The sequence below is a fragment of the Microcaecilia unicolor genome, chromosome 4, assembly GCF_901765095.1.
Source record: "Microcaecilia unicolor chromosome 4, aMicUni1.1, whole genome shotgun sequence".
NCBI classification, from domain to species: domain Eukaryota; kingdom Metazoa; phylum Chordata; class Amphibia; order Gymnophiona; family Siphonopidae; genus Microcaecilia; species Microcaecilia unicolor.
Window position 1 is genome coordinate 46111047 of NC_044034.1, and position 24311 is coordinate 46135357.

At 45.6% G+C, this 24311-nt stretch overlaps 1 long non-coding RNA gene across 1 annotated transcript; it reads right to left on the reverse strand.

Moving 5' to 3' along the window:
* Nucleotides 1-1870: 1870 nt before the first annotated feature.
* On the reverse strand, nucleotides 1871-23881 carry LOC115468474. The gene is made up of 3 exons (XR_003941878.1): nucleotides 23797-23881; nucleotides 23477-23571; nucleotides 1871-2215 (listed from the first exon to the last, which is right to left on the reverse strand). It is a non-coding gene; the product is annotated as an uncharacterized LOC115468474 (long non-coding RNA).
* Nucleotides 23882-24311: the final 430 nt, after the last annotated feature.

Here is a 24311-nt window from a genome sequence, read left to right on the forward strand (position 1 = left end):
AGTTATCCCTTCCCTCAAAACTCCCTCCCTCCCCCTTGCTGTCCGTTCACCATTTCCTTTTCTTTTCCTTCCTCAGAGACTGGGTCCTGTGACACAAACCGGGCCAGCACTCTCCCCCATATATCTCTATATTGGTGGCTGCTCAATGAGACTGAATACTTGAGCGCTGTAAGTACCCAATGAGCCATCTCCTTCATATAGTTCTTCCATAACTCCAGGGATGGGGGCAGTTTGTCCACCCACGCCTGCAAAATACATTTCTTGATCAATAAAGTCGCTAGTAAAACAAATTTACTCTGGTCAGCTCTCAACCCCTGCTCCCTTAAGGACTCCACACAACCCATCAAAATGATTGAGTATTTCCATTCCACCTCACACTGCAGGAGTTCCTCAATTGCACTCAGCGCTCCTACCCATATGTCATGCAAAGAGGGGCACTCCACAAATGAGTGCAAGAAAGTGCCCACGCCTTTCCCACATTTATTGCAGCTGTTATCCTCCCACATCCCCAATACTTTCCCTTTTTCCTTAGTGATATGTACCCGATATAATACTCTATACTGGATGTCCTGCAGGGCTGCATTTGGCGTCACCTTATGTAGGTCCCTGAACACCGCCTTCATCCGGTCCTCAGAAATATTCTCAACTAGGTCTTTGCTCCATGTATTTGCTAAATTGGCTATGTGAGTTGCCCTTTGGAATTGCCTAATCAATTTGCACCACTGTGTCAATTTGTTAAAATTTGGAGCCAGTCGTAAAAATTCATAATCCAATTGCGTGAACCGCACTTTCGTCTGACCACTGCGTTCCACACTCAGTATGTAGTCCCTCGCCTGCAGGTATGCAAAGAATTGGGATCCCGGGATCTGTAGCTCATTTTTAACCTGATCAAATGATGGAAATGCCTCATCCCCCTCCTTTCTGAACTGGCCTATAAAACGGCAGCCCTTCGCGCGCCAACTGCCAAATACCGATGCTCCAAGTCCTGCGGGAAAGGCCATATTCCCTGTTAACGGCATGAAAGGACTCATTCCCTGTTTCGCCCCGCCGTGCCCTCTCCACCACTTCCAAGCCTTCTGCAATGCCGCTACATATGGATTCTCTACTATCTTCTTGGCATCTTTGATTACCCACGACTCCAAAACAGTGAATGGATCATTCGGACCACACCAACTCTCCCAAAAACCCTTTACTGCATAAAATCCCTCTCCTGACATTAATTCATGATTCCAGCGCATCAGCGCTGCCACATTGTAGGTTCTCAGGTCCGGCAATCGGAGGCCCCCCTGATCACGTCTATAGGTTAACTTCACAAAAGATATCCGCGGACGTCTCGCATGCCATATGAAAGTACCTACCACGCTTCGGTACATACAGTCTTCCGGTTTATCTGCCATTAAGTTTTTTGGGTAGAATAGCCTTGGTAAAAATGGTGATGCTGCCTAAGCTAATTTACCCGTTGCAGATGATACTATTTAGCATTTCTATAGCGCTACAAAGCATACACAGCGCTGCACAAACATAGAAGAAAGACAGTCCCTGCTCAAAGAGCTTACAATCTACTAGACAAAAAAAATAAATAAAGTAAGCACTCTACCTCTTTGAGGTACTTGCTTATAATTTTTTCTGTTATGTCTGTTCAGCTTCTGCTGTATATATATTCATTACCTTGTTATACACCTTATGGTGGGGTTTGATGAATCACATTGAAATATTTGATCTAAGTCTCCTGCTGCTTTTCAGCGAGGCAGTGTCTTCTTCATAGAGCGGTAATGGGTTATTTTTCATTTACTATATTGTGTGCAGTGAATAAATTCTTGTATTTCAACTTAACTCTATTGGTTTTATTTCTCTTTGTTTTATTCCAGCTGCAGTGTGCTTTTCACTTATCATTGTTCAAACAACAAAGAGAGAGAGAGAGAGAATGCATAATACCTCTCCTTTGGTCATTCTGGATTCTTATTTATTATGCTTTCTTATCCATCTTCACAGTGTGATTATATACAGATAAGTAGCCAAGCTGATACAAAAATGTAATAAATAATTCAATAAACAAAGTACAAGTAATAAATACAAATGGATAGGGGAAAAATTAAGAAATATTTGCTTGTCCTCGATCTCTAGGTGATTCTCAGCTCCAATTTCTCCAGTTCTCACAGGAGCCCATTAGTTCTCCAGAATTTTATTGAGATACAGAAATTATTCAACATTGGATCTAAAAAAAAAGATAATAAGAAACATAAGCTGGAATTGATCAGTCAACATTCTTCATTGGTCTAGACAACAGACCTTGTGTGGCTCCTACTGAGTTACACAAGCTTTAGCTTTTACATTTTCTACCCCCCTTACACAATATTATCTAAGCTTATTTTTCCTTTAAACATTGACTGCAAACCATATCATCCTTGGGTGGAGGAATCAAACAATACTTCTAGACTACCCCAAGCTCTCTAATGGCAGATGTTTTCTTGAGCTGAATCTAGGTACAGCCAGGGCCCCAGTAGGTCCCCTGCATAGAATTATGACCATAACCACCTATCTATTTAGTGGCTATTCCACTTGAGGAAGTTACATGGAAATACTTTTAAAACAAATAGGAGGAAATATGTTTTTTTTCACTCAACCAATAGTTAAGCGCTGGAGCTCTTTGCCGGAGGATGTGGTAACAGTGGTTAGTGTATCTGGGTTTAAAAAAGGTTTAGACAAATTCCTGGAGGAAAAGTCCATAGTCTTCTATTGAGACAGACATAGGAAGCAACTACTTGCCCTGGGATTTGTAGTATGGAGTGTTGCCACGATTTGGGTTTCTGCCAGGTACTTGTGACCTGACTTGGCCACTGTTTGGAAAACAGGATACTGGGCTAGATGGACCATTGGTCTGACCCTGTATGGCTACTCTTATGTTCTTATGTAACTATTGCTTATCATTTCAGAATGTGAAGTTTTCACATCATGGTAGATCCTAGAATTCTATTACAGCATTTTAGTGGACCTTTGTAGACAAAGGCCGTAAACAAGTGATTGAGGCTGCATATAGTAAAGTATTCAGGTTTGCAAATGAAAGTGGATTTGGATGGGAATTTAGCAGGGCTAGCTCTTCCACTAGGTGAACTAGGCATAGGCGGTCGGTGGCCCAACTGTTTGGGGAGGCTAAAGGGGGTGGGGTTAGGGGTGGGGCCAGGGGCGGGGCTTACATCCATAATTGTCTGACAACATAGAAAAAAGTAAGTAAAAAATAAGCCACAATTAATACCTTTTATTAAATTTAGATATTAAATATGTATCATATGTCAAAGAATAAAGTGGTTGCTCAAAGCATGTACTAACCACAATTGCTCAACTGCAAAACACTATGCACAAATTTGTGCAAAAACACATTCAGAACCTTACTGTACCATAAATATTACACTGGGCAGAACCTAATACACCAATATACCACCCATATGGAAAATGCAGACCGTCAACAATATGAAACAAGGGATCATAATATCACAATTCTCATGTAGAGCCACAAAACACCCTTTTAGGGTGGAAAGTGTTCACAATGAGCTCCTTTTATGAATGACTATATGTAGATCCTTAAAGAGGTAGTGTGTCATGATTTAGACTCTAAAACCCTTTCTGATGATTTGGTGCCACCTCAGTAAGGCTAATACACAATCTCTCCACTGCAAAACACTATACACAAACCTGTGCAAAAACACACTCATAACCTTACCAAACCATAACAGTACTAATTCCAAGGACAGGACAAGCTACAATCTTATGCATGGAAAGGCAGCACTGTAATTACACCGGGCTCTAAAACACCAGTGCACAACCTAGTGAAACAAAAAAAACCCAAAAGGGCTGAAAATACTACACGCTAGCAGAATGCTGCACCTTGATCACATGAAAAACACATGACAACAGGTATGACACAAGGAACTAGAAATAAAAAAAATATGAAGGCAAAATACTGAACTGGAAAGTTACCTCAAGAAGTCAGACTCAGCATGCAGCAATACTACAAAAATTGAAACTTACATGCAAAACATCACAGATGCACATTTCCAAAAGCTGACATATTCCAGTTAATAAATTCTGAATAAAATACTTTTTTCTACCTTTGTTGTCTGATCATTTAGTTTTTCTATTCGCTTTGGTCCCAGTGTCTTCTGTTTTATGCAGTGTCTTCTTTCCATTTGATATTTTTTCTCTCACCATGTCCACCATCCTCCTGTGTCCTTATGCGTCCTGTCTACCATCTGTAGCCCTGTCCCTATCCTTCAGTATCCCGATCCAGCTCTTAAATTCAACAGTTTTCCCTCCATCCATATCCAGCATTTCTCCTCACTCCCCTCCATCCATGTGCATATACTTCCCTCTCCTCCATCCATGTCCAGCACCTTCCTTCTTTCTCTCCTACCCTTCCATCCAGTGTCATCCCTCTTTCTCTCTCCATCCTTTCACCCATTACCCTCTCCCAATCCTTCCGTCCATTGTCTCCCTCTATCTCCCCTTCCTTCTAGACAGTTCTCTCTCGACCCTTTTCCATTCAGCATGTCCTCTCTCACCCCCTCCTTCCAGTGTATTTCCTCTTTCCCTCCCTACCAGCGTCTTCCCTCATTCTGCTCCCTTCTTCCAGCATTTTTCCTCTTTCTCCCTCCTTTCATCCAGCCAGCATTTCTCAGTCTGACAGCTAGGGTCTCCACCAGTTTCTCCCCAGCAGCTTCTCTCTCTCTCTCTCTCTCTCTCCTGCCCATGTCCCCTCTTTCTCTCCCCATCTCTCTCTGGCTCTCCCCTGCTCTTTTCCATGGCCCCTCTTTCTCTCCCCTGTTCTTTTCCATGGCCCCTCTTTCTCTCCCCATCTCTTTCTGGCTCTCCCCTTTTTTCCATGTCCCTGGCTCTCCCCTCCTCTTTTCCATGGCCCCTCTTTCTCTCCCCATCTCTTTCTGGCTCTCCCCTGCTTTTTTCCATGTCCCTGGCTCTCCCCTGCTCTTTTCCATGGCCCCTCTTTTTCTCCCCATCTCTTTCTGGCTCTCCCCTGCTTTTTTCCATGTCCCTGGCTCTCCCCTGCTCTTTTCCATGGCTCCTCTTTCTCTCCCTATCGCTCTCTGGCTCTCCACTGCTCTTGTCCATGCCCCCTGACTCTCCCCTGCTCTCCCTCCTCCTACCGTTTCCAGCCAGTGGCCACGTTCTCTTCTCTCCCTCCGGCCCGGACCTCTTTACAGCAGCGCTGACAGAAGAAGAAAAAGAAGTGCGGGGCCGCAGCAGCCTTCAGACATGCGCTGTCGGCTCTGCCAGTCCTCTGACCCCGGAACAGGAAATTGATGTCACGGGGCAGAGACCGGCAGAGCCGACAGCACATGTCTGAAGGCTGCTGCAACCCCGCGCTTCTTTTTTTTCTTATGTTATGCTGGCTGTGGAGAGTAGCAACGGCAGCGGATCATAGGTCTCGTTCCTGGCTGCCGCTGCGCTGCTCAACAGAAGCAGCGGCAGCAGAAGATTTCGTCGGGAGTCTTGTCTCGGGCTGCATTTAGAGAAGGAGGTAGGCGGGCCGCGGGGAAGGTCACAGCTGGGCTGGGGAGGCTTAGCCTCCCCAAGCCTCTTATACTGGGCACCTATGGAACTAGGTGTCTTCCTAGGGTATTAGTATTTAGGGAGCAGCAGCACTGCAGCAGAGCCAGAGCTGGTGTTAGAAGTGCTGGGGCCCAGGGCAGAAATTTGGAAGGAAAGGAGTGCCACAGACTACCAGTAGACCGTGTCTCATTTAGTTTTGGCCAGGCTTTGGGGCCTCCTGTGGCATGGGACCTTTGTGCAGAGGCCTACATTCAAGTGCAGTTCCTGTCCATACCCCCATTCTCCCCCATCAATATGAAATTCAGTGTCAGAGGGGAAGCGGGATCCAACAGAGCTTGAGTGCAAACCTCTGCTAGAAGGTCCAATAGTGGCACTGAATCTACTTGGAGTTTTGACCCAGGGAGTAGAGCAGAAGTGGTACAGGACTAACAGGGGGAAATAGAAGGTACAGAGGAGAAGGGTGGATGCTGGTCACCTGGAAAGGGGTGTAGGGAGAAGAAAGGATTCTGGCCACCTGGAGGGTAGGAAGGGGAAGAACGGATGCTGGGCCATGGGGAAGGGGGTATACAGAGATGCAGGACTGGGATGGGGTAGGGGACTAGGGCCTTAAGCTTGCCACAGGGTAGGATAGTTCACTGCTGAAGGTTCACCTAGGGCAGGGATCTTCAATTAATTTTAGGTGGGAGGCACTTTAGATCCAAGGGTGCAAAAGGAAATCCCGACAACTCTCTTCCCAAGCTGGGTTGCTACACTGCTGACCTGTATATATTAATCAATCCACAAAATATGGTATCACTGTTTCAGTAGAGGGGGTATCACTGTATATCATAAATTATTACCCAGCTCTCAAAAATTTCAATAGCTTCATTTGCATTCAAAGGTATTTATCACATTGTATAGGATCCTTCAGATTCCCCTGTCACCACCATATAGGCTAATATTGTGAGCCAGGCACTTCCTCATTTGATCCAAAATTTAATATCACTTAAACCAACTTTTTTTTATCATATTTTTTCTTTTACTTAAACATAAGCACTTAGCTTTAATATGTAGCGTCGCTATGGACTCCTTCTTCAAAATACTTTAATAAAACTGCTCATTCATCTCGGAGATATCATACCGACATGAATTCACGTTTCGCAACTAGTGCTGTATCAAGGTGTATCTCCTCCAAATAACCCGGAGACAATTGGATAATATGGATAAGAAAGCGGGGAATTGTCTCCGGGTTATTTGGAGGAGATATACCTTGATTCAGCACTTTTGTTTTTTGGCCAGTGGGCTCTATAGCAGTAGCCAGGGCCGCTGAGAGACTGGGTGGGGCCCAGGGCAGGGGTGCCCCCGGGGCCCCGCCCCCACTGCCCCTGAGGTCGCCGACGCTCCCCCCTCCACCCCCCCGAGGTCACCATCACTCCCCCTCCACCTCCCCTGAGGTCGCCACCGCTCTCCCCTCCAACCGCCCCCCTCTGTCCGCCACCAGGCCCCCTGCATTGAAATGACAGCACCTCTCACCTCCGTGTGAAAGCGCTGCAGGCAGCAGGGCAGCAGATCGCCTCCCTTCGGGCCTCCTTCCCTCTCTGTGTCCCGCCCTTGTCTGACGTAACTTCCGCGAGGGTTTTATGATCTAAATTGTAGCTGATGTGATGGAGGGTGAAGTGATTTACGCAAAGTCCTAAGGAGTATTGATGGGAAGAAGTGGGATTTGAATGCTTTCTTCCCTGATGCCAGGGCCAATGTTAGATATGCTGGGCCCAGGGCAGAAATTAGGGACTGGGCCCCCAAAGCCCACTAATGTGCAAAACTTGGGAGTACTGTTTTAAAAAAGTCCGTCAGAAGACTACTTCGTCATTTTTGAAGAACCAACCTCATTGCTATTTAGCAATTCTCCGTGCAAGAGACTGCTGTAAGATCTTCAGAGGATTTCCATCATCATTGCTCTGCAGCACTCTGCACAGCAGACTCCTGATGCAGGCCTGACGGCCGAAACACGACGTTGTGTCGAGTCTTCAAACCTTCAATAAAGTTTTTTATTTAAGAACATCCTTCAGTTTCTGGTATCCTTGGTCGTACTCCCACTTTTTGCACATTATTGTTTTTACCGTGGGGCGCTTGAGTTCTCCGCTTGCTGGCGGATCTTCTCTCATATTTACCCCCAAAGCCCACTGCCAGACTATGCCTTCTTTAACTTCAGGCAGGCTTGGGGCCCCTGTGGCCTGGTGGCCCCCCTAACACTGCCATCCTCGCCTGATTTTCAGCCTGCTGCTCCGACCACCAGGCTAGTCCTTCATGAGAGGAGCTGCAAGTACTATGTGTGCTGTAAGTTGATTTTTTTTTGTTTGTTTTAACTTTAATCATAGTAAGACAATGTTACATAAGAATAAGTTACTTTAAGAAAGAATGAACTGTGAGAAACAGGATTACTGAAATGAGCTATGTTCCTGCATGCCATTCCCTCCCTTATCATTTCAACTTCATTTAAGTCTCTGGATGTCCCAACTATATTCAGAAAAGTTCTTTCATTCACACCCTGAAATACCTGCACAACTAGCTAGAACTGGACATAGTACATGGAGCTTGGATAAGGCCGCAGAACAAAGAACAGACTCACTGAACTGAGACTTTCCAGTACTTGGCAGGGTGGGGCAGAAGAGGAATGTGCTGATGAAGTTCCCAAATAGCTTAGAATAACTCTGAGCTGCCTGGAAGGGAGGAAGTGCAGGACTATAAGCAACTGAGCAGAGAATATGATGACATAAAGACCAAATGCCATTCTAGAATACTGGAATGCCCATTTATGCTAGCCAATGGGAAGCTTCCCTCTTCTGTCATATGAAGGTATGGGGGGGTTTCAGGGCTGCTAGACCACTGAGGGGGCACTAGACCACCAGGTGGGGCCCCAGCCCTTTCTTCTGTTTGGGGGGGGGGGGCTTAGGTCAGGTTAAGAAGGGCCCTAGACCACCAGGATCTCTGTCCAGGGAGGGTTCGGGGGGGGGGGGGCTAGAGGTCCACCAGATCTCTAGTACCCCTGTGTCAGTGTCTGGGGGCCTTGAGGGGCACTAGGCCAACAGGGCAGGCCTTAGCCACTGGACCCCAGGACTGATGGTGGCAGCCCAGGCTACCTGGCATGGATGGGGGAGGAAGAGAGCCTGGCATAGGTTTAAGGCGCTATTCCGCACATATGATCAGGGCGCAGTGCTCTGATCATATGGGTGGAAAACTGCAGAGGGTCATTTAAATATAAATTAAATGAGCAGAGCTAATTTTAATATAATTTAAATGAACTCTGCAGTGTTCCCTTGTGCACTCATGCCAGACCCCTCCAATCACTCTACTTCTGTCTGTCTTCTCTTCCTTGCAGCTAAGTATTCTCTGTGTTTGTCCCAGGCTTTTCTTAAATTTCAGTATAGTTGTTGCCTCAATCAACTCCTTGGCAAAACTGCTTGGTGTAGCCACAATCCTATCCATGAAAAAATATTTTCTTGTGGCTGAGGATGCTTTGGAGGCAGCATTCACAGCCCTTCACTGATGGGCAGTCATTAAAGCTTCTACACCAAACATTTTTAACTGGCTCCGGTAGCACAGGTGTACTGGAAGATTTTGCCTGCCAACAGACAGAAGATATGAGTCTGAGCTGCCTCCAGAGAAAAGAGGCACCTGCAGCAAAGTCTGGCTTTCCTTCTATCTTATCCATGATGGCTTCAAGCACCTGCTGCTGCCCCACCTCTGCTAGCTTTCCTGTACTGCAGGCACCCCCCGGGTGCAGCGCCCCCCCCCCCCGGAACAGCACAACGCCCCCCCCCCCCGGCGAAAGAACCCCCGATCCCCCGGTGAAAGAACCCCCCCGGGTGCATGCCACTGGGGGGGGGGTGCCGCGCGCCTGCCGGCTCTTTGTTTTCATGCTCCTTCTGCCCCGGAACAGGAAGTAACCTGTTCTGGGGCAAAGGGAGCATGAAAACGAAGAGCCGACAGGCGCGCGGCACCCCTCCAGCAGCGTGCACCCGGGGCGGACCGCCCCACTGACTGTAGGAACTGTGTGGGGCATAGATCTCATGAGATCAAGAGGTACCCCCACAGGTTCAGATTCAGATGGAACTCCGACACCATCTTCGGCAAGAACTTAGGGTGAGTGTGGAGGACTACTCTGTTGTGATGAAACCTGATATAAGGTGCATGCACTACCAAGGCCTGAAGCTCACTGACCCTATGAGCTGAAGTAACAGCCACCAAGGTCAAGTACTTCAGATGGCAGGAATTCAGTGGCTCAAAAGGAGCTTTCATCAGCTGGGTGAGAACGACGTTGAGATCCCATGACACTGGTGGAGGTTTGACCGGGGGCTTTGACAAAAGCAAACCTCTTATGAAGTGAACAACTAAAGGCTGTCCAGAGATACGCTTACCCTCTACACGCCGATGATAAGCATCAATCGCACTAAGGTGAACTCTTACGGAGTTGGTCTTGAGACCAGACTCTGACAAGTGTAGAAGGTATTCAGGCAGGGTCTGTGTAGGACAAGAAAGAGGATCTAGGGCCTTGCTGTCACATGAGACAGCAAACCTCCTCCATTTGAAAGAGTAACACCTCTTCGTGGAATCTTTCCTGGAAGCAAGCAAGACTAGAGAGACACCATCTGAAAGACCCAAGGAGGCGAATTCTAAGCTCTCAACATCCAGGCTGTGAGAGTCAGAGACTGGAGGTTAGGATGCAGAAGTGACCCCTCGTTCTGCATGATGAGGGTTGGAAAACACTCCAATCTCCACGGTTCCTCGGAGGACAACTCCAGAAGAAGAGGGAACCAAATCTGACGCGGCCAGAAGGGAGCAATCAGAATCATGGTTCTGCAGTCTTGCTTGAGTTTCAGCAAAGTCTTCCCTACTAGAGGTATGGGAGGATACGCATACAGAAGGCCTGTTCCCCAATGGAGGAGAAAGGCATCTGAAGCTAGTCTGTCGTGGGCCTGAAGCCTGGAACAGAACTGAGGGACCTTGTGATTGATCAGAGTGGCAAAAAGATCCACCGAGGGGGTGCCCCATGCTCAGAAGATCTTGTGGATTACTCCCATGTTCAGTGACCACTCGTGAGGTTGCATTATCCTGCTCAGTCTGTCGGCCAGACTGTTGTTTACACCTGCCAGATAAGTGGCTTGCAGAAACATGCTGTGACGGCGAGCCCAAAGCCACATCTGGATGGCTTCCTGACATAGAGGGCGAGATTCGTTGCCCCCCTGCTTGTTGGTGTAATACATGGCAACCTGATTGTCTGTCTGACTCAAAATGATTTGGTTGGACAGCCAATCTGTGAAAGCCTTTAGAGCGCTCCAGATTGCTCGCAATTCCAGGATATTTATCTGAAGACCTTTTTCCTGAAAGGACCAAGTTCCTTGAGTGTGAAGCCCATCTACATGAGCTCCCCACCCTAGGAGGGATGCATCCATCATCAGCACTTTTTGTGGCTGAGGAATTTGGAATGGACGTCCCTAGGTCAAATTGGTCCAAATCGTCCACCAAAGCAGAGAATTCCGGAAGTCGGTGGACAATTGAATCACATCCTCTAGATCTCCCCCAGCTTGATACCACTGGGAGGCCAGGGTCCATTGAGCTGATCTCATGTGCAGGTGTGCCATGGGAGTTACATGAACTGTGGAGGCCATGTGCTCCAGGAGTCTCAACATCTGCCGATCTGTGATCTGTTGAGACACTCGTACTAAGGACACTAGGGACAGGAGGTTGTCCGCCCTTGCCTCGGGAAGATAAGCACAAGCTGTCTTTGTGTTCAACAGAGCTCCAATGATTTCCAATTTCTGAACTGGAGTGAGATGGGACTTGGAATAATTTATCATGAACCCCAGAAGTTCTAGCACCTGAATAGTCATTTGCATGGACTGAAGAGCACCAGCCAATCGTCGAGATAAGGGAACACATGCACTCCCAGTCTGCGTAGCGAAGCTGCAACTACCACCAGGCACTTTGTGAATACCCTGGGAGTAGATGCCAGACCAAAGGGCAGTACACAGTACTGAAAGTGCTGAGTTCCCAGCTGAAATTGCAGATACTTCCTGTGAGCTGGAAGTATCGGGATATGTGTGTAAGCAGAGTCCAGAGAGCATAGCCAATCGTTCTCTTCAATCATGGGAAGAAGGGTGCCCAGGGAAACCATCCTGAACTTTTCTCAAACTAGAAATTTGTTCAGGCCCCTTAGGTCTAGGATGGGATGCATCCCCCTTGTTTTCTTTTGCACAAGGAAGTAGCTGGAATAGAATCCCAGCCCTTCTTCCCCTGGTGGAACCGGCTTGACCGCACTGGCCTTTAGAAGGGTGGAGAGTTCCTCTGCAAGTACCTGCTTGTGCTGGGAACTGTAAGAATGAGCTCCCGGTGGGCAATTTGGAGGTTTGGATTCCAGATTGAGGGTGTATCCTAACCAGACTATTTGAAGAACCAACTGGTCGGAGGTTATGAGAGGCCACCTTTGGTGAAAAAACATCAACCTCCCCCCTACCAGCAAGTCGTCCAGTACGGACGCTTTTACTGAGGCTATGCTGAACTGGAGTCAGTCAAAAGCCCATCCCTTGCTTTTGCTGGGGAGCAGAATGGGCCTTAGTCGCACACTGTTGACAAGAACGAGCGTGCTGGGGCTGAGCCTGGACAGGCTGCTGAGAAGCAGGAGTGTACCTACGCCTAGAATAGGTATAGGGGGCACTCCTCCTCCTGCCAAAAAACCTCCTAGATGAGGAGGCAGTAGCAGAAGGTGCCCGGTGGGAGAGAGAATCCATAGCATCATTATGCTTCTTGATTTGATCAACTAGATCTTCTACTTTTTCACCAAAAAGATTGTCCCCCCGGCAAGGAACATCTACTACTACTTAACATTTCACATCTGCCATCCGCTGCTGGACAGAGTGATCCAGGTCAGAGACACGCAGCCATGAGAGTCTGTGCATCACTATACCTTGAGCAGCGATCCTGGATGTCACGTCAAAAGTGTCAAAAGTACACCTGGCCAGGAACTTGCAACATGTCTTCTGCTGCCTGACCACCTGGCGAAAAGGCTTGGCCAGCTCCATAGGGAGTGCATCAACCAAGCTGGAGAGTTGACGTATCGAGTCCCGCAAGTGTACACTCGTGAAGAGCTGGCATGACTGGATCTTGGCAGCGAGCATAGCAGCCTGATACGTCTTCCTCCCAGAAGAATCAAGAGTCCTAGCTTCTCTGCCTGGGGGCATAGCATGCCGAAGCATAGTCTCTAGTACTCCTGGCTCTCTTGAGGGCGGAATCCACCACCATGGAATTGTGGCATAACTGAGACCTCATCAACCCAGGTTCACCGTAGATGCGATACTGGGATTCAGCTTTTTTCGGGACCACGGGGCCAGACAAAGGGGCTGATCAGTTTCGCATAAGGGCTTCCTTCAGTACCTTATGCAGAGGAACTGTCACAGCCTCTTTAGGTGGAAAAGAATAATCCAAGACCTCGAGCATCTCAGTCCTGGGCTCATCCTCAACCTCCACAGGGAAGGGAATAGCCATAGCCATTTCCTGGACAAAAGAGAAAAAGGACAGACTCTCCGGTGGAGATAGTCTCCTTTCTACCGGAGCGGAATGATCAGAGGGAATCCCAAAGGACTCATCAGAAGAGAAATACCTGGGATCCTCATCTGACTCCCACGAGCACTCCTGCTCAGTGTCGGATAAAACCTGAGTTAAGGTGCTTCGACACTGGACCTGCCTTGACACCGAGGAATGATGTCCTCTATGGCGATGTCGAGAGGTCGATGCCCGGTCCGACTGCGGCAAAGCTCCCTCCACCAACGTCGAAGGGGAGTCAACCTGGGTAGCAGGAGATGTCGATGCCACAGGCGGCATCGAGGTCGGGGACTTCACCACAGGCGAAGGGCCAGACACCGCTGCAGCAGCAGGTACAGAAGGCGCAAGCACCCCCGACACCGAAGCTGACTGTCGTAGCAGTCCCTCCAGAAGTTCTGGAAACAAGGCCCAGATGCACTCGTCGAGAACCGCCATCGGAGAAGGCTGCGGGGTCGGTGGGACAGGTGGTGTCAGAATTCGTGGAGGCTCGGGAGCAGGTACTGGGCTGCTAGGAGACCGACGCATTGGCACCTCCTGTATCGAGAGGGAGCGATCCTCTCAGCGCCGACGCTTCTCGGGTGCCGAATCTCTTGATGCCCCGGAGCTCCCGGTACCGTGTGTCGGAGAACGATGATGGTGCTTCTTCGCCTTCGCTCGACGCCCATCATCGAGACTCCTCGCTACCGATGAGGAGGACATGGAATCCTTATGTCTCCTTGGGGCCAGGTCTGACGAAGGTCAGTCCCAGGGGGCCTGCATAACAGGAGGCCTCAAGGCAGGTGGAGACCCACTCGATGCCTCACTGCTCCCAGCGCAAGTTGGTCTCTCAGCAGCCATTACCTTTCTTCCCAACATCGAAGCTCCTGTGGATATCAACGTCGACGCCACCGACCTTGCTTAAAACTCACCTCTTCAATGCTGCCTTCGGCGCCTAACCGCTCGAGAAATATAAAATACCCCAATCTATCCACCCTATCAGATTAACTGTTCACTCGTCCTCTAGATTGTTCACTTGTCTTTAGTTTGTTCTCTTGTCTTTTAGATTGTAAGCTCTTTGAGCAGGGACTGTCCTTCTATGTTTGAATTGTACAGCGCTGCATAACCCTAGTAGCGCTTTAGAAATGGTTGTTGTTGTACCGATGTCAACGTCGAAGGACCAGACTGAGCGAGCCCCAAAACGTTTTTCTCATTGGGCTTCTGAAGATGCTTGAGTCCGTTTCTTCATACAAAGACACAGAGTACAAGCAGCTGGGCTATGGTTGGGTCCAAGGCACTGGATACACTGGGCGTGGGTATCGGTACCTGAGATAGTCTGGTTGCACTGCGTACAATGCTTGAAGCCGCTGGGTGTATTCAATGACATGGAGGGAAAACGGCTTCGGCGAAATCAAATGATGCGATTGTGCCTTGAAAAGAACAAAGGGGCACAAAAGAAAGGGAAGAACCCGGCCGTGCGGACTGAAAATCGGCCGCGTCGAAAAAGAAAGAAACCTTATAAAAAGGCCTAAAATCTAGAAAAATACGTGGAGAATGGATTTTTTTTTAATGAGGGAAAAAGAAAAGAAAAATTAGCGAACTCGTCATCAGACTCTTTCTCCTGGGCCAAAAATGAAGAGCAGTGCAAAAACGCTGTCTCTCCGCCACGGACAAGAAAAAACTGAAGTAGCACGTTCACACTACGGGTGGGAAGTTGTCCGCTCATGCGCACTGCGCACAGCTTGCGCGCTAGAAGACTCTAGCAAAACTTTGTTTATTTTGCTGGAAAAATGCCAATTCCTGGGCCGACGTGGATGTCAACCCACATGTGAAAACAAGCAGCTTGCTTGTCCTTGGAGAAAAACCTCACACAAACACAGTAAAACCCCTTGATTCAACGCCGAACTGAAAAAACTAAAAACAATATCCAGAATACTCAAAAGAGAGTGAAGAAAAAACAAAAATGCACAAACTCTAAACATATGGAAGGAATCACAAAAAAAAAAAAATACAAATATGAGATAAAATAATCCAAACGGAATTATTACAAGGCACAGGTAGGTACTGACTTCAAACACATGAAGAAATTATACAAGCTGTTGGACAAGCTACGAGACACCAGATCAGTTACCTCATCCAATACGGGCATTCCATCAGCAGATGAACTTGCCATATACTTCAAAGAAAAAATTGTCAGTCTACACAAAACCATTCCCCAGAATAACACTAACCTTGAAACCTTCATCAATGAACTTGACACACATTCAGGAGAATACCCAACAGACCGAATTTTGTCAAACTTCACCCAGTTTACAGGTGAAATATTTGTACAGGCAACCAGAAAGCTATCCACCTCTTACTACCTACTGGACACATGTCCCAACTACCTATTGAGAACCCCCCTGACTGGTTCATTGCAGATCTGACATCCCACCTAAATCACATGTTCCAGAAAGGTCTATTCCCCAAGGATAAAAGCAACATCCTACTCACACCATTACCAAAAGACATCAAGAAAAAATCAGATGAAATCACCAATTATTGTCCAGTAGCATCCACCACTGATGACCAAATTGATGGAAGGCATCGTAGCTAAACAACTCATGGAATACCTCAATAAATTCTCAATACTGCATGATTCACAATCTGGCTTCAGGCCCCTCCATAGTACAGAAACTGTACTAGTTACACTCCTGGCCAAATTCAAGTAGGAAATTGCAATAGGTAAAAACATCCTCCTGCTTCAATTCGATACGTCAAGTGCATTCGATATGGGAGACCACAACATACTTCTAAGAATACTCAACAAGATAGGAATTGGAAGGAACATACTCAATTGGATTAAGGGATTCCTAACCACAAGATCATATCAAGTAAAGTCAAACTGTAGCATCTCACCACCTTGGAAAGCTGATTGCGGAGTACCACAAGGATCACCTTTCTCACCCATTCTATTTAACCTAATGATGACCCCATTAGCTAAGGCCCTATCCAATCAAGGCCTAAACCCTTTTCTCTAAGCAGATGATGTCACAATATATATACCTTTCAAATCGAACCCATCAGAAATCGCCAACGTAGTTACGAACAGCATGAGCATCATGGATTCCTGGGCAACGGAATTCAAACTAAAACTCAACAAGGAAAAAAAACACCCTGTCTCATTCTCTCATCCCAACAGAACTCAAACCACCCCACAACCATAAAAACTCAGGATTATACCCTCCCAATCTCAGACAATCTGAAAATCCTCGGTATCACCATAGATAGCAACTTAACTCAAGAGAACCAAGCCACAACCACTACAAAGAAAATGTTCCACACAATGTGGAAACTCAAACGACTACAACAATTCTTCCTGAGGGAAACATTTTGTACCATGATTCAAGCAATGTCACTTACCCACGTCGATTACTGCAACAGCATATACGCAGGATGTAAAGAACAAATCTTAAGGCAACTTCAGACCGCTCAGAACACGGCAGCCAGGCTCGTTTATGCTAAAACGCAATTTGAAAGCGCAAAACCCCTTTGTGAAAAACTACACTGGCTACCTATCAAAGAATGCATTTCCTTCAAGATATGTACTTTGGTACTTAAAATAATCCATGGCCTAGCTCCGGGTTATATGGCTGATCTGATCGACTTACCATTTAGAAATAAATTTCATACACAAGCCCACATTACTTTGCCACAAGTTTCTTTACATGTTTTTTATATGGCTCAGTAGATCTCCCTCAAGATTTTCTGTCATTTAAGGAACAGTTTTGGAGATTCTTGGTTTTAACTGTTTCTTTCCTTATTTTGGTGGTCAAGTGGAAAGTGAAATCACCCATATTGTTGTATTGACACATTTGATAGTTTCCCTAATTTCTGTTAACATTTTGTTATCCAGCTGTTTATTCTGGCCAGGCAGACAGTAGTACACCCCCACCACTAATGACTTTCCTTTCACACATGGAATTTCTATCTATAAAGATTTCATGGTGCTTTCTGTTTCCTGCAGAACTATCATTCTTTTTGACTTAATGCCCTCTTTTATAGCTCCACCTTTCCACCAATTTGATCCATTCTATCACTGTGATAAAATTTGTCCCTTGGTGTCAGTGCTCTACCTGCCTCTCGGGTGCTGTGCACAGAATGGGGATCATATCTAAGAACGCTACCCTAGAAGTTCTAGATTTCAGCTTTCTATCTAAAAGACTCAATTTGGTTTCCCTCCCTTACTTTTCTATGTCATTGGCTCCCATGTAAGTTTGTTAAGTATATTGTATGCTATTTAGTGTATGTTTGCATCAAAATCAAGAACTTAGAACTAATCAATTCCTTACAGCTAAAAATTTGTTAATGAAGAAAACCAATTACTTTGTTAGGCAAAAAAAAAACATTCCCTATCCTCTTAATTTGCTCAACAGCCCATAAATCAAAGATTGAGCCTGGGGTGGGAAATCTTTTGCAGCTAAGCAATGCTTGGACTTTATAAGCAAACATAGAATTTAATCAGTATAAGTACCTTTCTCCCATGTTTTAAGGCAATTTTCCAGCAGGTAAATACTTACAAGTGCAGACTCCTTCCTAGTAATAGGATGTCCTGTCTCAGCACTTTATCAAGGCTTAAGTGGTGCCATGATCTTAGCCTCTTGTAAGACAGCCATTGCATGTGTGAACCTGAGTACACAAAGCATTGCAGGCTGTGGATATTACATAGTAACATAGTAACATAGTAGATGACGGCAGAAAAAGACCTGCACGGTCCATCCAGTCTGCCCAACAAGATAAACTCATATGTGCTACTTTTTGTGTATACCTTACCTTGATTGTGCCCTTTGGATCACCCATGAAGGGGTGCAGTGGGCCTGATCAATTTCAAAAGAATCATGTTTTGAATTGCAGATTAAGGAACTTGGATAAGAATCTTCCAAAAATGCATACATATCTAGTCTTCATACCCTCTGCTAGAACAATTATTCGTAAGTTACTACTCCTGCTTGGGTTGTTGAAGTCTTCTGCACTATGCTGTCTGCCCACCATATCCTACAAAACACTTTTGAGCTGCAGAAAGGATTTCAAACACAGTTTCTACTTTCTTTTACAGCCAGTCTGTACATCTGCAAATATCCCTCTTTTGTTTATTAAAAAAAAAAAAAAAGATTTGGAAACCATTTTTTCCAAAGTTCAAAGTGGATAACAAATAATCTACTATAATAATTTGCACCTCCAACGTTCTGAAGCTCTCGGTTCATAATGTCTGAAGCCTTCCGGTGATGTCACCGTGTTGCCAAGGAAACTGCGACGCAACAGCTTCAGAACGTTGGAGGTGCAACTCCTTTCCACCCCCCTGCAGAAAGTGATGGCTCTGTTCCTTCCCCCCCAATCTGCAGGTGTGGCATCGCTTCCTTCACCCTCCTACCCGTGGTTTTGGTACCTCTCTCTCGCTTCCTCTTCCCAACAGTGCTGCACAGTGTATGGGATTCTTCGTGGAAAAGATCCCAGTCTTGCCTGCCCACTGCCAGCGCTGATCCTCCCCCGCTGCCAGATCGCTCTTTAAAAATGGCTGCCGAGACTTCTGCTGAAGGCAGCCATTTTGAAGAGCGATGCAGTAGCACCGCGGGAGAGTCAGCGTCGGCAGCAGGCAGGAAAGATTGAGGATCTTTCCTGCCTGCCCTGAAGAATCCACTGAACAACCTGAGTGGCTAGAGAGGAGACAGGGGAGCAAAGAGAATCGCTGGGTATGGGTGGCTGGGGGGGCAGGAGAAAGAAGACAATCGCTGGGTATGGGTGGCTGGAGGGGGGGCAGGGGAGAGAACATAATCGCTGGGTATGGGTGGCTAGAGGGGGAGGGGAGACAACACAATTGCTGGGTATGGATGGATGGGTGGCTGGAGGGGGAGGGGAGACAACACAATCGCTGGGTATGGATGGATGGGTGGCTGGAGAGGGGGGGCAGGGGACAGCAGACAATCGCTGGGTATGGGTGGCTGGAGGGGGAGGGGAGACAACACAATCGCTGGGTATGGATGGATGGGTGGCTGGAGAGGGGGGGCAGGGGACAGCAGACAATCGCTGGGTATGGGTGGCTGGAGGGGGAGGGGAGACAACACAATCGCTGGATATGGATGGATGGGTGGCTGGAGAGGGGGGCAGGGGACAGCAGACAATCGCTAGGCATGGGTGGCTAGAGGGGGGCAGGGGAGAGAAGACAATCGCGCACAGAGACAAACAAATGTGCTAGCGCCCGTTTCATTTCTAACAGAAACGGGCCTTTTTCTCTAGTATACATACAGTAATAAACATTCAGAAATTTAGATCATAAATCATACAGCAAATCAGAAAATATAAAACCACCTACAAACAATTTAAAACAACACAGAGCCAAACATTCTCCATCATAATTTTAAAAAACACACAACCAAATCAATACCTAAATACACTAAATTTCAGCAAACCCTTAATGTAACAAAGTCAATCATAGCTCTTCAAGTAAAGAATGCTATGAATGGGGGTGCTGCTGAAAAAATTACCAGTATTGGATATTATTTAAACACATTTCCCCAAATGATGGTATCCAACAAACACCGATTACCAAGGAGGTAATCACAATTGGAGCATCATTAATCTCACCGTCTTTTGCTGGTGATAGTTTCTGAGGAAAGTGGAGCATGTTTCAGTCTCTTTGCACTTTAGGCAAATGCTCTACTAAATTCTAGTTTACCAGCTTTATTGGTTGACATTGCTATGCCAATATATTGATCAATAAGCTGGACCAAAATGATACAGTTTAGAGGAGAATCTTTAGATTTTTTTTTCAACAGGTCTCAGCAGAGCTCTCACTTTACGTGGCTGTTACCAACTGTACCCAACTATGCTCAAAACCTGGATACCAAGATAGAAAATTGATACACCAAACGAATAAAATCTTCTCTCCCAAAAACAGTGAATATGTGTGTATTGTCATCTGGTCCCCCTTCCTTCAACAGGCCCAGGTTGACCCTGTTTAGCTTGTCAGGTTTGATGTGGGCCAGGTATTCAGACCAACGGTCTTGTCCATACGTGACTTGCCCAGTTTCTCCAGCTCCTTCCTGGTAGCGGCCACTCAAGCTGTCTTAACAGTAGTGGTCAAACAAAAGTACAGCAGCTCCAATACTTTTATAGGTAAAATGCTTTTATTTACACAGGCTTAGTCACACAGTCTTATTCTTGTTCCAGTTTCCTCACCACATGACAGTTCACCACTTCACCTTTTTACATTAATTTCATTTCATCAACATCGTTCAAGTTCCCTTCCCCGGGAGATTTAACCACAGTTCAACCTTTTTCGGCATTACCTTCTGTGTTCAGGTAGTTTGCTGGCTACTTCAGCTTTCTACAGTCATTTCATTTCATCAGCATAGTTCAAGTCCCCTCCCCAGGGAAATTTAACCACAGTTCAACCTTTCTCGGCACTACCTTCTGTCTTCAGGTAGTTTTCTGGCTAGCTTCCGCCACAAGTTCCTCCCAAACTGCACCAACTTCACTTCCCTGGTCTTAAATAGTTGAGGCAATACTGTAGTGATAAAACATTTTACCTTATCAGCCGGAGTCTGCACTAACGCCAAAACCTCCATGCTCTCTCCCCTTACCTCCTCATCTGCTTCCATTTTATCCCATTCCATAGCCTCCTCCCCACAGGGTTCCCTCAACTGCTCCTCATCTCCTTGATCAGAAACCATCTCCCAATCATCCCCCTCCCCCTCTATTTCCTGAGAGTCCTGTTTTGGAACTGGTGGATTCTGGGGATGGTAGTTCCTACCCTTAGTTAGTAGTCGGACCGGCCTTTTGGCCACTAGGGGGCGAATTCTTTGTCTATAAGGAACCTGTGAGTGAAATTTGCTCTTCCTCAAGAGCACATTTTTCTCCGGCCTCTGCCTTAGCCCTCCCTGAAGCAGGCTCCTCTCAAACCCCTCACAGTATGAAATTCAACCTTTCATATTTTCAAATATAAAAAATGAGGAACAATCCTCACTTAAATCTGTAAGAAAAGTATTAAGGAACTTATTTTATCATCATTGGCATTAAAAAAAAAACCTCCTTTAAAGAATCCACACAGTGGGAAAATAGAATAAAGCAGCAATACTGTGCTGTATTGCTGCCTTCTCATTTGCCCATGACCAATGATGGCCAGTGTTTCGCTATGCTGCTTCAGGGCATGTGGACAACACTGCAAAACTGAAAACATAGAGAAGGGTCAATTCACAGATAACTAATCAAAAATCAAATCATAACTTAACAAATACCCACTTTAGAGCTCCTGCTGGATGGCTGTTCATTTACTGACACCACACAGTTCCAAAATGGCTCCCTCTTATATAAGTTGACATCAGATGCTAAGAAGTGAATTATCCTATAGAAAAACTGAAATTCTCCATTTGCTATATCTATATTCTTAATAAAAACAGCCCCATTCTATCCTAGAGTTTTGGGGAGAGAAGATTATGTATCACCAGTGGTGCCCTTTCACTTTTTTTTTAAATTGAAATGCTTTGATTTTGAGGCATTCTTTTGGTAAAGAATTTTCTTCCTACATTTCTCATTTTCCCCATGTGTGCTGTACAAAAATAAAAATTAAAAAACTCCACATACACAAAACATTTTTCTTAAGTTGCTCCAGATACAAGCAATGCAGGCTATATAGAAGGGCACTAGGGGGCAGCAAAAACAAATCTATCTGTTCCTAGTCCAAACGCAGTGTTGTATGTAACATTAATATTAAATTATAGTTCCTTAAAATACTTTTCTTAGGTACTGTTTTACTGCTGCAAAGATGGTTGTAGTGGGGCATTAAAAACAGGAGGATGCACCATCCAGAGATCAATGGCTGACCAAATTGTGGTACATTAAAGATATTTATTTATTTATTTATTGCATTTGTATCCCACATTCTCTTTAGATTGTAAGCTCCTTTGAGCAGGGACTGTCCTTCTTTGTTAAACTGTACAGCGCTGCGTAACCCTAGTAGCGCTCTAGAAATGTTAAGTAGTAGTAGTATCCCACATTCCCCCACCTATTTGCAGGCTCAATGTGGCTTACATAAGTTTGTTAACATTTTCATTTCAGGTTATTACTACTACTTAACATTTCTAGAGCGCTACTAGGGTTACGCAGCGCTGTACAAATTAATAACTAAGGACGGTCCCTGCTCAGAAGCGCTTACAATCTAAAGGACGAAATGTCAAGTTCAGGTTATTAGATACAGTTAGTAATGTGTAGTGATAGGGAAGGGAAGAAAGAGGAAGGAAGAAGGAGATTAGGGTAGTTGTAGAGTTGTGCGTTCATAATTGAGTGGGTTGGTGAGGTGACTTAGTGATTTCTACTACACCAAGGAATCCTAATTCACACTGTTAAAATGTCCAGGGGTATAAAATACAACCCGTTCTATTAGCCCTAGAGGGGGAAAATGTGCCCTATAAAGCCCTGTTATGTTTTTTTTTTTAAATCTGTGGATAAATAAGAAATTATCAACAATCTCAGGATTCTATCTAGCTCTCCTGTCTTCCACAGTCCTTTCTGGAATAGAAGTTATCTTCTTAGAAGATGTGCTAGTAGCAGGATGCACAGGATCTCTCATGCAAATTTTGCTAGTTGTGGCCAGTATGTTCGCTTGTTTTTCCAATAAATCAAAATATCTTTGTAGGCATCACTTAAACATAAATAACAGTCCAGTTCATTAACAGGCTTCAAAGTAGAAAATGACATGGGGACAAATTTGTCCCCTGTCCCCGTGGGATCTATCCCTGTCCCCATCCCCGCGGTTACTGCGGTTCCCTGTCCCCATGTCATTCTCTAATCTGAACTCAAATAGTTCAAGCGCATTCATAGGGAGCAATGTTTCCCTTGTCGTGCCTATGGGTATTTTGATCAGGGGTTCTCAACCCAGTCCTTGGGACAGATCAGGCCACTTAGTATTTCAAGATATCCACAATGAAAATACTGAAGACATATTTACATACAATAGAGGTAGTGCGTGCAAATTTATCTCATGTATATTTATTATGGATATCTTGAAAAGCGACTGGCTTGGTGTGTCCCAAGGACTGGGTTGAGAACCCCTGATCAAAATACTCATAGGTACTACAAGGGAAAACATTGCTCCCTATGAATGCGATTGAACTAGTTGAGTTCAGATTGATTGTGAACCAGAAACAAATAATTTAGTTCTGCTAGGACTGACCCAAGTCTCTCCTTCTCCTGATCTGAAACGGGGTAGATGCGTGGGTAGGATTTCTGAGAAATTAAAGGGAGAGGGGATGGGAATAGACATACTGCCTTTCTGTGGGTACAATCAAAGTGGTTTACATATTATATACAGGTGCTTATTTTGTACCTGGAGCAATGGAGATTGCAGTGCGAACTGAACTGTGTTCCCCTGGTTCTCAGGTGAATGCACTAAGCATTAGCTCCTTCATCCCATAGCTGTCCCTAAATACAAGCACAATATGTAAACAATAGGGACAGAAATTCAAACACAGAAGACTGATTGTGGGTCACTACCATCTAGGTTTGGGATTCCTACCCTCTCATCAGGTATTGCTTCGCTTCCATGTACCTTGTAATAGGAGTTTACCACTTATATCAACTGGAAAAATAAGTTGAAACAAAGCCCCCTCCCCCCCCCCCCCCCGGCACAAAGGCCAAGCACATTACCTCTTGATACACCCGATGGTGAAATTGTTTCCAGTCCCAGCTCTTTTGCGCCATGCCATGCTGCACTACCAAAATGATAGCAGGCTGGCCTCAGAATAGCTAAACACAGAGAATGACTTGTAATTGTCCAATTAAATTATTACCTATTAACTTTTTTGGTAATTACATTTTTATGCAAGGTCAATCAACCATTGCTTTCGATCTGACCCTCTCCTGTGGCTTAAATATTTCCAAGGAACAATGCGTTCTGTGAAAAACAAGAATGGGGTAATCCCTGCCGTGCTGTTTCACAAGAGAATCAACGCCAAGAACTAAACCACAGCAGAAGAAAAGTTTCACATGTACGTACCTGAGGATTTCTCAGGATAAATTATTAAAATATTCTAGTAACATTTAATTGTATTCTATATTTTAAAATCTAGAACTTGACACTATTAAACATTTCTTTCTCCAGAGAGCACATATTTCTAAATAAAGCAACCTGCGTGTAGCACCTGTCTATGTATAAATTCTTG